Source organism: Carassius carassius, chromosome 1 (assembly GCF_963082965.1).
Source record: "Carassius carassius chromosome 1, fCarCar2.1, whole genome shotgun sequence".
Taxonomy (NCBI): domain Eukaryota; kingdom Metazoa; phylum Chordata; class Actinopteri; order Cypriniformes; family Cyprinidae; genus Carassius; species Carassius carassius.
The window spans coordinates 12,560,843-12,583,568 of NC_081755.1; the positions used below are offsets into that span (position 1 = coordinate 12,560,843).

At 37.9% G+C, this 22,726-nt stretch overlaps 1 protein-coding gene, 1 long non-coding RNA gene and 1 pseudogene across 2 annotated transcripts in view; 2 read left to right on the plus strand and 1 right to left on the minus strand.

Annotated features, from left to right (window-relative positions):
* Nucleotides 1–6,757, plus strand: part of LOC132153797 (zinc finger protein OZF-like) — a 28,505-nt pseudogene extending 21,748 nt beyond the window's left edge.
* Nucleotides 1–22,726, minus strand: part of LOC132146361 (zinc finger protein 658B-like) — a 910,027-nt gene that overhangs the window by 472,927 nt on the left and 414,374 nt on the right. The gene's annotated exons all lie outside the window — the stretch shown is intronic.
* On the plus strand, nucleotides 14,709–16,717 carry LOC132154566 (uncharacterized). Its single transcript, XR_009437171.1, has 3 exons — nucleotides 14,709–15,556; nucleotides 15,732–15,824; nucleotides 15,943–16,717. It is a non-coding gene; the product is annotated as an uncharacterized LOC132154566 (long non-coding RNA).

Genomic DNA, 22,726 nt, shown 5'->3' on the forward strand with positions numbered 1-22,726 from the left:
CAGATGGAGTGCGCTGTCCGGTATGGCGTCATTCAGCCAGGTTTCCGTGAAACACAGAGCAGCAGAGTGAGAGAAATCCTTATTTGTCCGAGAGAGCAGAAGGAGTTCGTCCGTTTTGTTGGGTAGAGAGCGGAGATTTGCGAGATGGATGCTAGGCAACGGCGTTCGAAATCCGCGCTTCCTGAGTCTGACGAGCGCTCCCGCTCGCTTTCCCCGTCTGCGCGTCCTGAAGCGCTTGATCAGCGCCGCTGCTCCTCCGATAACAATGTTCAGTAAAACGTCTGTATAATAGAAATCCGGAAAAATATCATGTGGTGTGTTCTGCCGAATGTTCAGCAGTTCATCCCTGGTGAAACTGATCGTGTTTGTTAAACAAAAAACAGGAAAAACGAACAAAAACAGTACAAACACTGGAGAGCCAAGCACTGAAGCAGCCATGTGCGGCGCCATCTTTGTTAACCTAAGCTTACTAGGTTTGGGATGTGTTACTGGGACATGAGATATCAAGGACATCTGCTGAAGTGCTGTATGTGCTGTAACAAAACTTTGTTACTGCTATGCCTAGTTTCCCTAGACTTAGGGGAAAAATAAAGCTAGAAAAATGTGAATTCATATTCAGGTGTTTGTGCAAAAATTATTAATGCACATTAATGACAGGGGGCGCCCTCTCGATCACATTTTTAGAGTGTATAACCAATATGACGAGTCCTATCTAAACCTGCTCAGCAAGTTTGAAACCCTCATAAGACACTGTCCATATGAAAAACCAAGAGATTCACACCTTTATCTCGACCCCCACAAGCTATACATTACTACCCCCCCCCCCCCCAAAAAAAACAGACCCCTTCAGCTGAACTGAATTCGATCTGTTTTTTGGCTGTGAGGAACGGTGTGTTTTCATGTTACTGGGCTTAAATATGCCTGCACTCACATCGCAGCCCATATTATTATTTTAACAAGACCATAATAATAAAAAAATATCAATTGATAATTTATCATTATTTTTGTGAAAATCATTGTTATCTGTAAACCTATGTTTGCAGAAGGCTTTAAGACTAAGTGGAATCCTCTGTCGGCTGCTCCTGCTTCACAGCGAGAGTGACTCGTGCTAACTGACCCAACATTTAGCAAGGCAGGAAAACATTTAGTCTGCCTCAAGGATGATGTATGATGTATGTATTTCATTGTAAGTTAAATCTGTTAAATAGAGAGAGAGAGAGAGAGAGAGAGAAACCCTAGTGTAGGCTATTCTTAAACTTGGATCTCATTAAAGTACAAATCCAAACACCAGAAGCAACCTACACTCTGTAAGTGTTCTTTCTTTTGTAAGGTCAAAATGATCAAAGACGGTCAAAAATGATCAAAGACTTCTGTTTTTCCTGTCCCAAACTATCTTGAGTAACAAAAGGCCCATTTGGCATTCCTGATGGCATTAAAGTGATGATACAATCAAGGCCTGTAGGCCAGCATGTGTTTACATCGGGGGTCTGCTAATTGTCACACCTTTTGCACAATGGATGAAGCTGTAGTCTGCTGATTGGTCAGGTTGAATGTCTCACATTTGGGTTTCAGTCACATGGTCAAGGAAGGGATAAAAGAAGACTGTGAATGTTGCTCTAGGCTTTTTGCTCTCTTCTGGCTTTTCTTTGCTGACTCTTTCCTTTGCTGGAGCTCTCTTCTTAGGGCCTTGCCCTCTCTCCCTCTATTTCTCCCTTTCTCTATCTCCCCCTCTCTCTTTCCTTCTCAGGTAATATTTTACATACGTGTTGGGTAGAATTAACTATATGTTTTACCATCCTTCATCTATTTTGTAACCAATTCAAGTGTAACCATAACAAAATATTTTTATTAAACCATTTTAATTATTAATTATGTGCTAACTAGTCTTGACTCAATATTAACTTTGAAGTGCTACCTATTGCAATACAATATAGTCACTTAATAGCAACGCTCTCCCACATATTTAGCTATTGTAACTGTGCATATTCCCGTCGTTGGTATAAGTGGCAGTGGGTGGTAATAGAGTAGAAATGTACAGTTTTATAACATCGTGCTGATAACGTTTCTTTAGTCCTTTCGGCAATCCTACAGCCTGAACCTCTGTAGGCAAACCACCCTTACACTTTGAAAAGTATGCATTTTATTTATTCACAGGCTATATGGTAAAATAATATTTTAGTTCAAAAAGTTTTAAAAAACCTTTTTTTTTATGATTTTAGCATACAGCTCATGAAAACCCAAAATTCCTATCTCAATAAATTAGCATATCATGAAAATGTTCTGTAAACGAGCTATTAACCTAATCATCTGAATCAACAAATTAACTCTAAACACCTGCAAAAGATTTCTGAGGCTCTTAAAAACTCCCAGCCTGGTTCATTACTCAAAACCGCAATCATGGGTAAGACACAGAAAGAAATTTCTGAACGTATAGGCTGTTCCCAGAGTGCTGTATCAAGGCACCTCAGTGGGAAGTATGTGGGAAGGAAAAAGTGTGGCAAAAAACGCTGCACAACGAGAAGAGGTGACCGGACCCTGAGGAAGATTGTGGAGAAGGACCGATTCCAGACCTTGGGGGACCTGTGGAAGCAGTGGACTGAGTCTGGAGTAGAAACACCCAGAGCCACCGTGCACAGGCGTGTGCAGGAAATGGGCTACAGGTGGCGCATTCCCCAGGTCAAGCCACTTTTGAACCAGAAACAGCGGCACTGGACTGTTGCTCAGTGGTCCAAAGTACTTTTTCCGGATGAAAGCTAATTTTGCATGTCATTTGGAAATCAAGGTGCCAGAGTCTGGAGGAAGACTGGGGAGAAGGAAATGCCAAAATGCCAGAAGTCCAGTGTCAAGTACCCACAGTAAGTGATGGTCTGGGGTGCCATGTCAGCTGCTGGTGTTGGTCCACTGTGTTTTATCAAGGGCAGGGTCAATGCAGCTAGCTATCAGGAGATTTTGGAGCACTTCATGCTTCCATCTGCTGAAAAGCTTTATGGAGATGAAGATTTCGTTTTTCAGCACGACCTTGCACCTGCTCAAAGTGCGAAAACCACTGGTAAATGGTTTACTGACCATGGTATTACTGTGCTCAATTGGCCTGCCAACTCTCCTGACCTGAACCCCATAGAGAATCTGTGGGATATTGTGAAGAGAAAGTTGAGAGACGCAAGACCCAACACTCTGGATGAGCTTAAGGCCACTATCGAAGCATCCTGGGCCTCCATAACACCTCAGCAGTGCCACAGGCTGATTGCCTCCATGCCACGCCGCATTGAAGCAGTCATTTCTGCAAAAGGATTCCCGACCATGTATTGAGTGCATAACTGGACATAATTATTTGAAGGTTGACTTTTTTTTGTATTAAAAACACTTTTCTTTTATTGGTCAAATGAAATATGCAAATTTATTGAGATAGGAATTTTGGGTTTTCATGAGCTGTATGCCAAAATCATCAGTATTAAAACAATAAAAGACCTGAAATATTTCAGTTGGTGTGCAATGAATCTAAAATATATGAAAGTTAAATTTTTATCATTACATTATGGAAAATAATGAACTTTATCACAATATGCTAATTTTTTGAGAAGGACCTGTGTGTGTGTATATATATATATATATAAGTGGTGTTGTTAGTCGAATCTGAATTTTTGAATCTTGCTGATATTCGACTGATAGTCGAATCATATGTTTGGGGGCGGGGCAAAATACATTGAGTCAAGTCAGACATTCTACAGCCAAAATTACTAATGTTAACACACAGGGAAAATGTGTAACAAATGCCTCTCAGATACAAACGGGGTAAATAATGTTTTTATGTTTTGATTAAAAGATAGTTAAAATGAAATGTCAGGGAAACCCTAACAATACACATTTTTTACAATAGTGCTCTCGTTATAAAGTTAGCCTATATGACAGTAGTTATTAATGTTCTGTATTTCTGTTTTGAGCTGCGCGGACTGAAGATGACCAGTAGAGTGAGCATTTGATAGCAGGTTTTTGATCAATGGGATTAAACTAATAATTGAATGTAGAATACGCTTTATTTATACAACAAAACGTTAATATTAGGACTAATATGCTTGCTATCTGCAAAAAGAGCCCGAATGCAAATGAACGTGTCTGTGTGGCTCTGAATGCGAACTCCTTTTGAGGATGCGTTCTTCACAAAACAATGTACAGAAACACGGCAGCTAAACTCTAAAAATACACAGCGTTTTATTATAATGATGTTCTCATTATAATAGTATGGGTGTGACAGTCCAGTCATAGTTATTAATAATCTGCTTTTTTTTTGACCTGCTCCTGAAATCATGTGAAATCAGACATTTGAGCGCTCATGTATAGACTTAATGGCATAATCAATAACACCCTGCAAATTATTGTCAATTAATATACAATTATTTTATAATAAACTTAAAAAAAAAATAAAATGCTATTATTATTAAAAAAAAAATCATTTTTAGTATTGTTATTTTAATTTGTACTTTCAGAATTTACAAACTTAAAATCAGCCAGCTTTTATTTTGGCGGGGAACCAGCAAGTAAGTACATGGATTTCCGGGTTTAGCGCTGCCGTCTGTAGAGCGTCAGTGAATGAAATGTCACAGTTTTGAATTGTGCTTTGAAAACGGTAGCGAATAGCCTAGATTTATGTTTTCAGTTAAAAAAAAAAAATCTTGAACAGTAAAATTTGTAGATCTAAAATGGTAATTGCGCATTAACGGCAGTATGCAAACGCGCCTTCAGAACTTATTTACACAGAGCATTTCTTATTTTGGTTGCGCATGCGAATCTGCAAACCACTTATGTGCACCCGTGTGTTTGTGTGTATATGTGTGTGTATATATATATATATATATATATATATATGTATATATATATATATATAGAGAGAGAGAGATGTTATATTTAAAGATTGTTTAATAACTGTAGCATGCATAAGATTATCCTATTTTAACAATAGCATGCATAAGATTATCCTACATTTTTAAATTAACTCACTGTAATTTTTTTAAATTATCTTTAATGTTTTTTAAAGATGTTACAATGTTATATCATAATGTTATTGTTTTACTTCCTCCTTTTATCTCAATTTACAATTACATTCAGTTTGCAATTCGTCACTTTGCGCCACCTGACTATTTTCATGAATGGTTTTAAAATGCGACTGACTTGCAATTAATGCCGCCGTGGTATTACCCATTTTGGTTGTCTACCTACTGTATATAAATTTATACATGTGTATATATGTATATAAAATATATACATTTTACTAGGGCTGTGATGGTGATAAAGTGATGCTTAAAAATGTTTACCCAGTTTCCCTATTAAATTAGTAAAAGTCATTAAATCTGAAGCAAAAAAAGTAAATTGTGTATTTACAGACGTTCTCAGCTTTTAACAATATACCAAAAATAAATAATTTTACTTTTATTTCAGAGTACATTGAAGAAAAAGAGGAAAATGAAGAATCAAATCATCAAGAGAAGCAGCATGCATGTGATCAATGCGGTAAAATGTTTTTATGGGCTTCACTTCTGAAGAAACACTTGAAAGTTCATGCAAAGAAGAAGCCACATTCATGTCATTTGTGTGGTAAGAGTTTTTTGCATCTACAAAGTTTGAAACAACATCAGAAAATACATACTGGTGTGAGAGAGTACATGTGCTTTGAGTGTGAAAAGACTTTTAGTTCAGTGAGCAGTTTAAAACTACATGAGAAGATCCACACTGGAGAGAAACCTTACAAGTGTTCACACTGTGACAAGAGATTCAGTCGGTTAACACATCTGAAAACACATGAGAGGATCCACACTGGAGAGAAACCTTACAAGTGTTCACACTGTGACTGGAGATTCAGTCGGTTAACACATCTGAAAACACATGAGAGGATCCACACTGGAGAGAAACCTTACAAGTGTTCACACTGTGACTGGAGATTCAGTCGTACAGGAAATCTGAAAAGACATGAGAGGATTCACACTGGAGAGAAACCTTACAAGTGTTCACACTGTGACAAGAGATTCAGTGTTACATCGAGTCTGAAAATACATGAGAAGATCCACACTGGAGAGAAACCTTACAAGTGTTCACACTGTGACGAGAAATTCAGTCATTCATCAAATCTGAAAAGACATGAGAGGATTCACACTGGAGAGAAACCTTACAAGTGTTCACACTGTGACAAGAGATTCAGTCAGTCAGTAGATCTGATAAAACACGGGAGGATTCACACTAGAGAGAAACCTTACAAGTGTCCACACTGTGACAAGAGATTCAGTGTCTCATCAATTTTGAAAACACATGAGGTGATCCACACTAGAGAGAAACCTTACAAGTGTTCACACTGTGACAAGAGATTCAGTCGGTTAACACATCTGAAAACACATGAGAGGATTCACACTGGAGAGAAACCTTACAAGTGTTCACACTGTGACAAGAGATTTAGTAATTCATCACATCTAAAAAGACATGAAAGGTTCCACACTGGAGAGAAACCTTACAAGTGTTCACATTGTGACAAGAGATTCAGTGATTCATCACATCTGAAAAGACATGAGAGGATTCACACTGGAGAGAAACCTTTAAGTGTTCACACGGTGACAAGATATTCAATAATTTATCAAGTCTGAAAATCCATGGGAGGATTCACCCTGGAGAGAAAGCACATCACCAATGTACATTTGGTGTACATCGCAATATACGTGGGAATTGTTCCATTAAGTCATCTGTTATACACAGTCATACAAAAACCAATAAGTAAGGCCCCGTTACATGCGGAGACACATTTAGTTGTAAATAATTTGTATGGTATATGTGTTTCGTCCAGACGGATCAAGCATTTTGGGAGAGTAAATGCGCAATTTTTAAAAAAACGGGTCCCAGAGTGGATAAATCTGAAAATGACACCTTTTTTGTTTTTGTGTTCTGCCAATCCATATATTTTGTGAAACAATGATGTCATCACCCCACGTCTCTACTATAGTCAGACACCTCTACATTATGTAACACCTACAACAATGGAGGACTAGATGTTTGTGTTCATGCTGCAGAAGCTACTGAGCCTATTAGCTTGACTAAACTTACTAGTAGAGCAGCACGATATTGGAAAAAACAACACACATCGTGATAATTTTTCTCGGCAATGTATATTGCGATATGGAAAAAAAATCACCAGATGACTTGAACAGCTCTATTTGGGGGGGGGGGGGGCAACTGATTTTGTAGGTGAATAAATCAGCTAAGAAAATAAGTAAATTACAAACATGAATAAATATAATAAAAAAATTATATAAATGAAATAAAAAAGTGCTTTATATTCTTCAGTCCAACTGTTACTGTCTGTTACAGTTAAGTCTAATACATTACTGCTGCGTTACATTGCTGACAGAATGCAGTGTTTATAATCTAGAGATTGTAAAGAGGATGTAGCACACGCACTGTCAAGTCAAGTGCCAGTGGATTACAGACTTGCTCCCGCGAGACCTGACGCAACAGAGAGCGACGCGGGACAAGACTCGTGTGTGTGTAGGATGCAGGAAAATAAAAAAAGAAGTATCTAAACATTAAAAAATCTAAAACAAATAAATTGTTATTCATCTATTGCACAAAAGCAAAATAACCTCATATAAAATATAAACAATTAACAGGTGCAAGCGTATGCAGAGCTTCTATTTAGGCTATAGCAGATGAGATTGATGCAAGATACTGATTCAAAAGCACACCTTTGTTGGCGCTGGGGCCCTAACTGCAATGAACCAGCTTTGGGGGGGCCCAGCTTCCAAAAGGTTGAGAACCCCTGTTGTAGGGGGACAGTCATTAAAAGTAATCAAAACCCACATTTGTGTGGCAGTGTCCAGCAAAGTACAACCCCTGGCAAAAAGTATGGAATCACCCCTCTCAGAAGATGTTCATTCAAATGTTTAATTGTGTAGAGCAAAAACCAAGCACATATATGCCACAAAACAATTTTCACTCAACAAAACGATATTCTGGCTGTAAAAAACACTTAAAAAAACAACAAAGAAAGATAACTATAGTCAATTACAACTGTTTTTACAGATCAAACAGAGGAAAAAAATATGGAATCACACAAATCTGAGGAAAATTATATGGAATCACCATGCACTTTGCATTTCTAAAACAAATACCTGTATCTGATTACAACTGCTAATTAGTCTTCAGTTAAAAACGAGTGCTTGCGCACATAAGTGATGTGTTGAACCAAGATGATTGACATAACTCATGGCTCCAACACGAGAGATGTCAGTTGAAACAAAGGAGAGGGTTATCAAACTTCTCAAAGAAGGTAAATCTTCACGGAATGTTGCAAAAGATGTTGGTTGTTCCCAGTCAGCTGTGTCTAAAATCTGGACCAAGTACAAATCAAATGGAAAGGTTGTAAAAGGGAAGCGTACTGGTAGACCAAGAAAGACATCAAAGTGCCAAGACAGAAAACTTAAAGCAATATGAATTGAAAACAGAAAATGCACAACAAAACAAATGAGGAATAAATGGGCAGAAAGTGGAGTTCATGTCTGTGACCAGACTGTAAGAAATCGCCTAAAAGAAATGGGATTTACATACAGAAAAGCCAAACGAAAACCATCATTAACATCTAAACAGAAAAAAACAAGGTTTAAGTGGGCTAAAGAAAGACAATCTTGGACTGTGGATGACTGGATGAGAGTTATATTCAGTGATGAATCACAAATCTGCATTGGGCAGGGTGATGATGCTGGAACTTTTGTTTGGTGCCGTTCCGATGAAATTTATGATGACAACTGCCTGAAGAAAACATGCAAATTTCCACAATCATTAATGATATGGGGTTGTATGTCAGGTAAATGTATGGGAGAGATGACAGTCATTACATCTTCTATAAATGCACAAGTTTATGTTGAGATTTTGGACACTTTTCTTATTCCATCAATTGAAAGGATGTTTGGTGATGGTAGCATCATTTTTCAGGATGATAATGCATCGTGCCATAGGGCAAAATCTGTGAAAACATTTCTACAGGAAAGACATATAATGTCAATGGCATGGCCTGCAAATAGTCCGGACCTCAGTCCAATTGAAAATCTGTGGTGGAAATTAAAGAAAATGGTCCACGACAAGGCTCCAACCTGCAAAGCTGATCTGGCAACTGCAATAAGACAAAGCTGGAGACAGTTTGATGAAGTATACTGTTTGTCATTAGTTAAATCCATGCCTCAGAGAATTCAAGCTGTTATAAAAGCCAGAGGTGGTGCAACAAAGTACTAGTAGTGTTTTTATTTGGTGATTCCATATCATTTTCCTCAGATTTGTGTGATTACATATTTTTTCCCATTTGTTTGATTTGTAAAAACAGTTGTAATTGACTATAGTTATCTTTCTTTGTTGTTTTTTTAAGTGTTTTATACATCCAGAATATTGTTTTGTTGAGTGAAAATGTTTGTGGCATATATGTGCTTGGTTTTTGCTTTACACAATTAAACATTTAAATGAACATCTTCTGAGAGGGGTGATTCCATACTTTTTGCCAGTAGTTGTATTTGTATTTGCATCAATAATTTCCGAGCTCTGAGAATTTAATAATCTCTCTGCACTGGGTTGACCATTTCCCGTTCCTGCTACACTGATATCAGAAACACCGCTCCACGTCTGAAGTATTTCAGCATGTTTGAAATAGCACAGCTCTGTTCTGTTGTAGTACTTGCCTAAAGGTGACATAGAATGAAAAACTGTATTTACCTTGGCATAGTTGAATAATAACAGTTCGGTACATGGAAATTACATAATATGAGGCTCAAACACCATTGTTTTCTCCTTCTGTTAATCTTGTGCATGTAAAAGACCACTGAAGAATAGTTGAATCAGAACACAACAGACTGTGATATTACAGCCTCGATCACTAATAGTTATTCCCGCAACATTTGCTTATACCCACCAATGTTCAATATCAGTCACCAGCTGAACCTGCAGAGCCGAATCATCAGAAGTTCTGCAGCTATTCTGAAGAAACAAGCGTGAATAATCATGGAAATAAATGTTATATTCCAGGCTGTGCAGGGGATGTGATGAGCATGGATGGGTTGGTGTCTGTATTCAGAAAGGAACGGAAAACAAATAATGCATTCGAATAAAATAATGTGAGCCAGTAAAGGGGCATGGTTAGCCGCTTGCTAGCAGTAGCCCGTTACAGTACAGTAAGATTTTACTTGCAATATAAACGGTAAGGAGAGATGAAAAACTGACGTAAAACTGTTTCTGGAGATGTCAATTATTTATTTTTCATTTTAATGTAAAAATTTGGTAATATATTTTGAATTTTGACATTACCAACCTATAAATTAAGTTGACCGTAAGTAATAAAATGTATTGAGTAGTTGAGTATTGTGCATTTTTCCTTACCACTATTGTTTTTATAGTTTAATGATTTAATGGAACTGGAAACGCTCCCACGGCTCTCGGCTCCATCCCACTCGTCACATTTACCTTCACATAAGCCATAAGTTACTGTGGTTATGATACTTAATGATACTTGAAGAGACGTATATTCTGACATAGTTTTGCACATAGGCTGTGTCATTTCAGGCATAAATTGAGATGGAGGTGAGTATAATTCAGTGTCCACATGCATCTGCGTGGCTCTCACAGTGTCTACACCATGCGCCAGCGGCGTAACAAAATGCAATAGATCCCATTATAATCAGTGATGCTGTTTACAGTGGATGTGACGTGACAAATCGCAGATAGAAAATTCTTAGTTATTTTTTTTAATTACTGACACTATGTTCACATGATTTGAGCGAATTGACTCGCTACATTTAAACAATATTCTTTGTTGTACTTTCCTGTCAAAATAATGGCGTTCCTATGGAAGTCTTCAGCTTTTAAGAACTGTCGGGTTTTCCAGTAGTGGGTGGTGTTAATGCACAAACGGCAATCCCATTGGCTGGCGCTCACCTATTATCGTCCTGTTTTGATTTCAGCAAATCAGTTCAAGCAAACGCACAAAACCTGATTAATATTTATAAATCCAGCAGCTCATTAACCTTTAGTAATCCTTGGTGTATTTTATAGTTCTTATTATTAGAATTCGTGCACTATTATCATATCAGTATTTTTGTTAGTTTTTTCAAATTTTTTTCAAACATTGAAATGACAGAAAAAACGACCACCTCTCAAGTTAAAATTCAGTTTGTTAAAGTTCATTTTGATGACTAATGACTAATATGCATTCAAACATTTTTATCAAATTTACTTCTAATTTCTTAAGTTATATTTAATAATACTTGATTATTATTAAGCTTGACTGATGTTAAAAATGTACTGATATGAAAAGTGTGTATATATATATATATCTGGTGGCGAGTAAACTAACATATTTAGTAGTCAATGGAGATTCAATTGCCAAGGTGTCAGTAGAGGGTTGCAACCGAGCGCCAACCTCCCGCTCTCTCTCGTGAGGCCAATAAGGAAGTGACTAAAACTGCAATTCATGCAGTTCGCTGCTGACACTGCCGTCGCGCTAGGTGGGCGTGGCTACAGCAACTAGCTCCCGCCTTTTTGCCCATTTTTGATTGTCCGGGAGAGTCGCACGGTGACGCGCTGCCAAGATGGCGACGGCCCGCTCTACACACTTTAGGCTTCAAAAACTCTCTTCAGTAGTCTACGGGTGACGTCACGGACACTACGTCCATATTTTTATACAGTCTATGGTTGCAACCTAACCAGTAGTCATTATTAGCGCCTGAGCACAAAAATGACACAAACTGAAATGTGTTCTTAATGATTAGAAGAACGTTCCCCTCAAATTTTAATGAAGATAAAAGCAACTTTGTCCGAACCTTTGTGGATTTTTTGTGAGGTTTCGAGACTGACCAACTTTCCATTGCAACTTGTAAAAGAATTTCTCAGTGTGGTTCAATAAAGTAATTCTGAGTCTGATTCTGATATTTAATCAGACAGTGTTTCTAATGCTAGGTTTTTTTTTTAGGTTAGTTTTTTTTTTTTTTTTTAATCTTCTACATCCATGCATCACTTTTATTATGCAATTAGAAGCTACTTTGTCTTTATCTTAACGCATGGTTTTATTAAAAAAAAGGAGCTTTACACACAACCAGAGCTAATGATAATGACCGGTATTGTTATACATTTATGTAGTCTTGATTTGGGTTTGTACAGTGATTTTAAAAGGGTTGTAAAACTAAAGTAAATATTAGCAGCCATAGTCAACTTTTATCAGGTAATTTAAAAACAACAAAAATGTGGCTAGTAAAAATGCTGTGTGGCTAGTAACTTGGCTACATTGGCTAGTGTGCAAAAAACTTAATGTAAAGCCCTGATTGTTAGACTTATAAAACTCACAGGAAGCTCATAAGAAACACAATTATATAATTTATATCAAGAAAAAAATTGATGTACAACAATACAATTGTGACATTGTTCTTTGAGGAGTAACTACATATTTGTGTTGATCTGAATCTCACAGTTGAATTTGCTGGTTTTGAAGATTAACTTTATTCACTGTAAAAAACTTTAGATAATGTATATTTTAATCTTTGGATCTTTGACTAACAGACTGTGTTGACATGATTTAATGTTCAAAAAACATTATTTTTTTAAATACTGTACATTTATTGTTGGTCCTCTATGCCCCGCCTCTTTCAAACGCATCATTTTCTACAAAGTCCCTCCTTCCAACAAGCCCAGTCTGCTCTGCAACTGAGCCAGTGCATTGTGATTGGCCGAACACCGCAAGCACACAACCCCTTTCCATAATCGCAAGCTTCCTCTTTCAAAATAAATGTAAAGACAGTTAATAATGTCTTTAGTTTTACGATCAGTTCAAACCCGAAAGAGGACCAGAGTGGTGTGACAGACACAGTGTTGAAGCTCATATGTGTTTGCAGCAGAGATGTATAAAGTACTAGAGACCCAGACTTGAGTAAAAGTACAAGTGCTCTATCAAAAAAGTGACTTGAGTAGAAGTTGAAGTGCTCTTTAAGCACCACACTTAAATAGAAGTACTGAAGTATTCAACATTTTTTGTACTTAAGTATTGCAAGTAGTCTATTTTAAAATTTACTACTCAAGTACTGAAAGTAAAAGTACAAGTATTGTGTTATGTAGTTATTAAAGAAAGTAGTCAAAAGTTTGAACATTGTTTTTATTATTTCAAATGATTAACCCTAAGGACAATCACAATTCCTTTGACTGTAACTTTTTGTAAACAAAAAACAGATTAAAGGGTTAGTTCGCCCAATTTGCAAAATTATGTCATTAATAACTTACCCTCATGTTGTTTCAAACCCGTTTATTTTTGGAACACAGTTTAAGATATTTTAGATTTAGTCCGAGAGCTCTCAGTCCCTCCATTGAAGCTATGTGTACGGTATACTGTCCATACTGTCCAAAACATCATCAAAGTAGTCCATGTGACATCAGAGGGTCAGTTAGAATTTTTTGAAGCATCGAAAATATATTTTGTACCAAAAATAGCAAAAACTACGACTTTATTCAGCATTGTCTTTTCTTCCGTGTCTGTTGTAAGACAGTTTAAAACAAAGCAGTTTGTGATATCGGGTTCGCGAACGAATCATTCGATGCAACCGGATCTTTTTGAAACAGTTCACCAAATCGAACTGAATCGTTTTAAACGGTTCGCGTCTCCAATACGCATTAATCCACAAATGACTTAAGCTTTTAACTTGTTTAATGTGGCTGACACTCCTTCTGAGTTTAAACAAACCAATATCCCGGAGTAATTCATTTACTCAAACAGTACACTGACTGAACTGATGTGAAGAGAGAACTGAAGATGAACACCGAGCCGAGCCAGATAACGAACAGTAGACTGACTCGTTCACGAGTCAAGAACCGTTTCTGTCAGACGTGTCCGATTCGAGAACCGAGGAGCTGATGATACTGCGCATGTGTGATTCAGTGTGAAGCAAACCGACACACAGAGCGTCTGAACCGAACTGATTCTTTTGGTGATTGATTCAGAACTGATTCTGAATGCCAATGACGCCATTACGTCGAGCGCAAAAGAACCAGTGAACTGTTTTCTTCAACCGGTTTATTGAATCGAACTGTCAGAAAGAACTACTGGTGATCCGAAAACCGATGCAACCGGTTCTTGACTCGTGAATGAGTCATTATCTGGCTCGGCTCGGTGTTCATCTCTCTCTTCACAGCAGTTCAGTCAGCACGCGCAGTCTTCTTAATCGCTTGATTCTCTCAATGATGTGCCAACTTCATCAAACCTGCCATCTACAGTTCTGTTTGTAATGGAATGATTCGTAACATTTTTATAATTGTAACGAGTAATGATGCAGCATATAAAAAAAATATCGGAGTAAAAGTATTAAACTCATCGAAAATATGTACTGAAGTAAAAGTGGAAGTAGGAGAAAAAAATAATACTCTAGTAAAGTACAGATACCGCCTTTTAGTACTTAAGTACAGTAGTGAAGTAGTTCTACTTCGTTACTATACATCTCTGGTTTGCAGTACACAAGCCATGGACGGATAAGACAGCTGACGCCACTGTTTGACTCTATCTCTCTCTCTCACACACACACAACATGACACATTTGAACAGACAATAGCAAATACTTAAACCAATGACAAAACATACTTACAGTAGCTGATTCAGAAGCACCAGATAAGCCTTTTTCACACGCAACCGGAAACTACGTCACGCAGGGTAAACTTATTTCCGCCACCGCTGAAACACCGGCGTTTCGACAACATGGAGCATTATTTCACTGCTTCTCTCTCAATGCTGCCGCGACTCGGATTCGAGGATGTTGAAAGAATAGTTGTACGACATTCAACAACTAAAGAAGCAAGGCTGAGCAAGGGCTATAAATTCTTTGTTGAGGAGTTTATTCACAATTATCAAGGTAAGTTGACAACTAGCTGACGCTAGCATCTGCAACATTATGAATGCTAACCATTTCGTATGTGTTCAGTCTCGAATGTTGTTGAACGGAAGGTGGTAGTGAGAGCAAGGTGTTATCGTTCTATGAGGAAAAATGAGGAGCCCCACACACTAGAGGTTATATGTAAATAATATGCCTGTTGGCTTATGAGTACATCAGATCAGCTATTACTGTTCTGACTGCAGGTCACTCCATTTTAGTTAAAATAACTGCGGTTGCAGATTTTCAATTCCCTTTCTTTTACTTTCACCTGTCGTAACGTTTTCTCTCTCTCTTTTTTTTAAGTTACATCTCTTAAATCTTATGCGGTTGCAGACTTTATCTATATTTCTTGCCTTTGCTGCTGTTTGCAGCTTTCAATTAAAAGCACGTAATGTAGCTGACAGCTCATAATTACAATTCATTAGCTAAACAATTGTCTTCTCAAACAGATAGCATTGGAATCGGAAGAGGTCGTTAGTGTTGCTGACTATATTTGCAGCTGTGCAGCTGGTAAAGGATTGTGCAACCATCTGACAGCACTTTTGTATCAGACAGCCCACTACGTGCAGCTCAAACCGTCCCACCACCACTGGCCTGCACGAGTGAGCCACAGAGATGGCATCGTCCAAGAACACAGGCATGTATTTTTCTTTTCTGCACTTTTTAATAACACTATTAACTCAAAGAAAGTATATGTAGACATTAAAACATAGATTAATAATGAACAAGAGTTCAGATTAAGTAACAAAAATGAAAATCACCCAAGATCAATAAACAATTTTTAACTATTACTGTACTTGTTTTATATTAAGGGAGTACATGCAGAGGCAGTGAGTGAACTTTGGATAGTGAAACCAAAATCAGTTGGGAAGACTGGAATCAAGTCTACCCTATACAAGGTTTACACGGGTAATTCACAACTCTGTTTATGTGTGTGTGTGTTTGTTTTGTTTCTGTTTGTTTGTGTGTGTGCGCACAGCTACAGCTTAATGTCTTCACGACTCATAATTTGTGTTCATTTCTTTAGGTCCCCTTCCAGATGCTGATGTCTTTGCTTCTGGTGCAAAACTAAATCGGATAAATCCCAAGCCTATGCTGGCACACATACTTGAGGGTATGTCAAAAATAGAGTTGGTCCCCTCACAATTTGGTCCTGTACCTCTTGGCAGTCCACTTTCTTACCAATGTCCCCCTATAGCTGCAGGTGTTCCTGATGTTAATTTTCCCCCACTACCTGTGCTTGGTTATGAGTTTAGCTGTAATTTTAAATTTGTGCCCACACACCATCAAGCACTTCATCTGGAGTCTATAAAGGTTACCCATAGCTCAGCTTGCCAGATTGAGGAGGCCAAAAGACTACAGTCAAAATGCACTGCTTGGGGACAAATTCGGAAATCAAGGGTTACTGCAAGCAGGTTCCCGGGAGGTTTGTCATGTGGTTGGGGATTCAGCTAGTCAGTCATTGGCCACAAGAATCATTAAGGGCACAAAGCAGACAAGTGCTATGAAACTTGGCCTTGAACTTGAGCCAGATATTTTGAGAAAATATTCTGAGACAGCCAGTGTTAGTGTCCTACCATGTGGCTTTATTATCAACACAGAAGTACCACATCTGGGAACTAGTCCAGACGGACGAGTCCACAATCCATCTGAAAAATTCCAGTTTGGACTAGTGGAGGTAAAAAGCACCTCTGCTGACAATATTGCTCAGGTTCCGTTTTTGAAAATTCAATGAGGAATAGCCAAACTTAAAGAGAGCCATAAGTACTACTGGCAGGTACAAGGTCAGCTTGCCATTACTGGTCTTCATTGGTGTGACTTTGTAGTATGTAGCATATTTTGTAGTGTAGATCTTTTGTAACATGTTAGATAAGTCACAAGTTATACTGTAACATTAAATATATAGTGCTTGCTTTTAATTAGATATAAATATGTACATACCAAGCTGAATACATTTTGTATTCGATATTCTGTAACGTATTATTATAAAAAGACTTCATTGTCAGCTATTTCATTGTCTGTCCAATTATTTTCGCGAAAAATTTATATAAATAGATTAACTTTTACTTTACAATAAAAAGTAAAAACACATTTAATGATGGTAAGTATGGTATGCATTGCAACTAACTGAAAAAACTAACAAAAAAATTATTAAAAAACTGTCAAAAGTTAACTCTACTATTGTAATAATCGGTCATTCTAATAAAATCTAACATGCTAATACACAATCACTGCTTAAGAAACATTGGTCCCTGATAATTAACCATAAAACAGCAATTATGCCAGATCTGATTAATACTTCCTGACAATGTCAGTGGCACAACAGAATCCCAGATGTGGTTTTCCTTGACCCTTCTAATCACCCTTTCCACCAGAATTCTGAGGCGTGTAATGGCCTGTGTTTTTTCACACTCCTGTTTGCTGAACTGCTTGGCACATTTGAAAGGTGGAATTATCAGTCTAGCACCAACACTGGAGAGCATGTTTACAATCGTGAATCCCTTGTCTGCATGACCACATCTCCAGGCTCAAGCAGGTCCAAAATCCCAGATTTCTTTGTGATTTCTTTGTCAGAGATTGAACCTGTATAAAGCTGAGAGATAAAAGTCACTGCACCACACGGAGCTACCCCAACCAGACCTTTGAATGTGGTAATGCTCTTGTAACTGGAGAAGATCTCAGAGTGGAGTGTCAGCGATGTAGGGCTTTCACAGCGGATTTCTGTGCAGTCCAGGATGACTCGCAGGTCTGGACTGAACAAACGGTAATTCTCTGGCATGGAGGAGCATATTTGTTGCCTTGACATCCAAATGGGTACTGAATCCAACACAAAGAACAGGTAATTAGCCCAGGTGATAATGGTCCTACTCACCGTAGCCACACTTACTCCAAAAATGTCTGCAATAACTTGTTCCCTCAGTCCAGCAGCTACCCGACAGCAGTAGATGAACAGTTCATCTATGAGCTGGATTTTCCGTGCAGGGCTAGGGCTTGGGGATGCTTCCTGACCCATCCTCTGTGCCTTGGTCCAGTACACCAGATTGCTAGCAGATGGACATATAGACTCCCAGACTCCCAGAACACCTGGAAAACTTCCTGTGAGGGAAACTTTGTGTAGTATCTGAGAGCTTGATCAGAAACACAAAATCTGTTCAGTACTGTTTGTTTCCCTAGTGCCATTTTCTGCAACCTTGCCTCCAGCTCTTCAATGTACTGCAGAGCCTCATCTAATGCATCTACAAAAATGTAATATATATGTAATATATATATATATATATATATATATATATATATATATATATAGTTAGTCATACTGTTTGTACATACTATTTGTAAATTTCACGTCACAGTACACTGTTTGCACCAAAGACAAAAGGGTCGTTCTATAATTGCAGGTACATTTGGTGTCCAAAATATGTTTTCCCCCTGCTTTTACATTTCTTTCAATAATTTTACTTGTTACTCTGTGTCATGAATCACAAGATGTTACTGACTATACATATAATATATACACACACACACACACACACATACATATATATATATATATATATATATATACAAAATATGTGTTTGTGTACATTTATATCTATATCTATATATATGGCCTTTTACATCCTGTGATCAACGACAATGAGACAATTATAAAATGATTAATAATATTTGAAAAACTATTTGAAAAGGCTTGAAAATTTTACTTTGGACAACAAATGTACCTGCAATTATAGAATAACCAATAAAAAAAAAATGTTTACCTGGAGGTGGTTGTGCCGCGTAATCATGTTCCTTAACTTGAATGGATTCATTAGGTGCAGTTTCTACCACCTGCTGCTCCTGAACACGAACGTCCACTCCAAGTCGCAAGGCAGTTCTCTCAAATGCTGACAGCCTTTGAGGGGGTACATGGAAATTGTTCCACGGAAAACGACTGGGAATGCAACCAACTTTCAGCCGCGAACTTCCTGGAACTTAATTGGCAGCGGTAAAATTCTGACTACAAACATATGTGCTACCTCTCCGAATTACGAAAGTAGACCCTTCCTCTCGTCTAATAGCAACGATCCATTTCTTTTTGTGGTCTTCGTTTAAAGGAAACCCGTGAAAACTCAAATATGGTTGTTTTTGTTTAGAAATAGTGCACTGAGGGACGCTACAGCAACACTTACTCCTCGACTCCGCCATTGTTACCGGAAGTATCTTTACCCTGCGTTGGCAAACGCCGGAAACACAAAACCCGGAAGTGTGAAAAAGGCTAATTGTTGTAGTTACGGGTATCACGATATATTGGTATGGGCCATAACCATGATATTCAAAGGAACGATTATCAATATGTGTTAATTTAGTGTGTGGTGATATAGCGGTAATAGCGATAACCACAATATTTAAATCGAACAGTTCTCTCATGATAACACCACACCACATGTAAATACTCCAGCTTCACTACCTGGTTGAGCTCCCAGGTGGCAGTATTGTGCCTTAAAGCTGACACCTGTCACACAAGAAGACCACGCAGCACATGCAGCCACTCTGAGGAGAGTCGTGTTCATCAGAGTAAGTTGCCATTATTTTTCTAGTCATATAATAAGAAACGTTATATTAACCTGTTAACAGCAGTTTTCTGTGTTCATATATTAAAGTAAAGGGTGAATATTTTAATATTTCCCCTATTTTCTTTCCACGTCTTATTTTTGTATTTACAATCAATACGGCCTGTGTGTAGTCACACTTGAATTCTTTGTTCAAATCTATTAACAATTACACGATTAAAACTAATCTTGAAAAACTGAGAGACCACAAGGCTACAAGCTCCAGGCTGGATAAATATTCTGTATGTGTTTTATGACCTTATTTTAGTGACTTAAAATGTTAAGTTTTTCACTAACCACGCATAAACATTGTTTTCTCAAAAACACAATCATGTACATGCTTGCTATTTATATATTATTGTAACCCAGTTTGTACTGAATACAGTGTTTTCAGACTTTAGCCATGAATATGTTTAGAAGCAACTGAAAAAAACACAAAAGGCAGGGCATGTCAAACTTCTCCGGGACCCCAAAACCCCCTTAGACCTTAAAATGCCTCTGTAAAATGTTCAGTTGGTCACAGTGCCATGCACTTAATGCCTCATCTGCAATCATTCTTCAATAAGATTCATTAGTTAACATTAGATTATTACATTAGTTAACATATATAAATAATAAGGAACAATATTTCCACAGCATATATTAATCTTAGTTCATGTTAATTTCAATATATTGATATTGTGAATTCTTATGGCCACAATAACCATGATATGAAAAATTTAATATGGGGACAGCCCTAGTCATAGTAAAGTCTGAATTATCTCCTCTCCTAGGTTCATGAAACAGTCGTCCATAAAATGCTTTGCTGTTCTGTCGTAAGTAATCTGAAAGATTCCTAAATTCATCTACTTGCAGATGGAAACACAAAACATCTCCCTGACATGACTGCAAATATTTCCACATAGTAATATATTTAAATTACAGCCTATGCTCTCAATGTCAAATGCAGAAATGTTAATCCATGCATTTATGACCTCAAAGTTAGATTATTGTAATGCTTTATTGGGTGGTTGTTCTGCATGCTTAGTAAACGAACTACAGCTAGTCCAAAATGCAGCAGCAAGAGTTCTTACTAGAACCAGGAAGTATGACCATATTAGCCCGGTCCTGACAACGTTGCACTTGCTCCCTATCAAACATCGTATAGATTTTAAAATATTGCTTATTACTTATAAAGCCCTGAATGGTTTAGCACCTCAGTATTTGAATGAGCTCTTTTACATTATAATCCTCTACGTCCGCTACGTTCTCAAAACTCAGGCAATTTGACAATACCTAAAATATCAAAATCAAACTGAAAAATCAACTCTGGAATAACCAACCTAACATTGTTCGGGAGGCAGACACACTCTTGCAGTTTAAATCTAAATTAACCATTTAACCGCCAGGTTTTTTTTTTTTTAAAAATCAAGATTTCAAAAGCTTTTGGCTTGAAAGGGCTTAAAGATAGAGGTTCACTGTAAATGAGAAAACTGTTGTGCATGACCGAAAGTTTATGTGGGGTGTAAATATATTCTTCTAATTAGCATATTATGACGTCATCATGGATGGTCATCTTGAATCTCATAATATTCAGGAAATAGTAGATATTGAACTGATGTTTGAACTTATATGCATGTGTTGTTGTTGTTGTTTTTCTTTTTATCCTCTTTCCAAGTGATCAGAAAAGAGGAAACCAACAATAAAACAGAAGAAAGTACTAAATTATAACTATATTACTATACTATATAGTAGAAAAACGCATGTGAACAGTAGCCTACTTTTTGATCAGTTCATCAGTAATATTTAGGGAATAATAGATATTGAATTGATGTTTGAACTTATTTACATGTTTTTGTTTCTTTTTATTCTCATTCCAAATGATCAGAAATGAGGAAGTCAACAGTAGAACTAGTAGCTATGGCAAATTATTACTATATTACTGTGCCATAGTAAAATGCATGTTTTTTTTTAATCAATTGACCAGCTATGTGCCCAATCAGGTATCTAGGTGACAAAGTTTATAGTTCTTTAGAGTATGGTACCTCTCATTGCATGGCACAGCGCACAGACCTACCCCACACTGACTGCACCTGTACTTTGTCTGCCGGCGGCCCTTAGAGCGTGTGCGATCAGAACAAACGACGCAATCTGGCCGATCATCAGCAACGTGGAGCCAGTGGCGCTCAGTGAGCCTCTGTGGCATTTCCCCTGACTCCACTGAAGGCCTTCCTGGTTTTTTGCCTTCCCTCCTGGAATAGCCCTCAAGCAAATCAGTAATAATATCCTGGACGAAGGCCTTCAGTGGCTTGTGCGGACCAGGAGCACACTTGGAATAGATTATATGGGAATTCACCAGACTGATGCTCTGAATCGCATTGAAGATTCGATTGTACCATTTCCTAGAATGGTTTGGAAAGAGGTAGTTTTTCATCCTCTGATCAGCGGTGTCTACCCCTCCCATGAAGGTGTTGTACCTGTCAACGCACACAGGTCTGTTTATCTCACGATTTGCTTTGCTTTGACCTGATACGTTTCTGAACACATGAGTTTCCTTGAAGAGACGAGAGCATAGTGAGACGCTTTGTGTCATGCCATGCACATACTAACAGTTTCCCATGTCTCATGAACACTGGGTCGTCTCCTTGGCACAAAGGAAACTCAGTTTGTCTCAGGCACCTAGGCATACCACGCCTTTTGCAGTTCACTGTCCCACACATACCAGTGTCATTATTTGCCAGCTCATTTGCTATGGCTGGTGATGTGTAGTAACTATCCATGTAGACCACATGCCCTTTTCCTGTGTATTGGGCCATCAGCTGACATACTATTAGATGGGTGGCACCTAAATCAGCATCAACACTGGGGCCAGTGTACATGGACCACTGCAAAACATAACCTGAGCTGGCCTCACTCAACACATACACCTTGTAGCCACATTTGTCTGTTTTTTTAGGATTGTACTGTTTCAAAGTACTTTTTCCCTTGAATCCTATGGTCATTTCATCCAGAGAAAGCTCCTTGAGTGGACCATAAACGGCTGAGAAAAGAAGAATTATCTGTTCAATTACTGGACGCACCTTGAACAGCCTGTCATGACCTGGCTGACCCCTGCCCACATAATCATCATTGTTTGCGAAATGAAGGAAAGACAGAATGATCTCAAATCTGTTCCTAGACATAACTTTGCCAAACCCAGGTGTGTAAGTTGGCCAAAATTCTGCCCAGTAATCCTCAAGTTCTGCC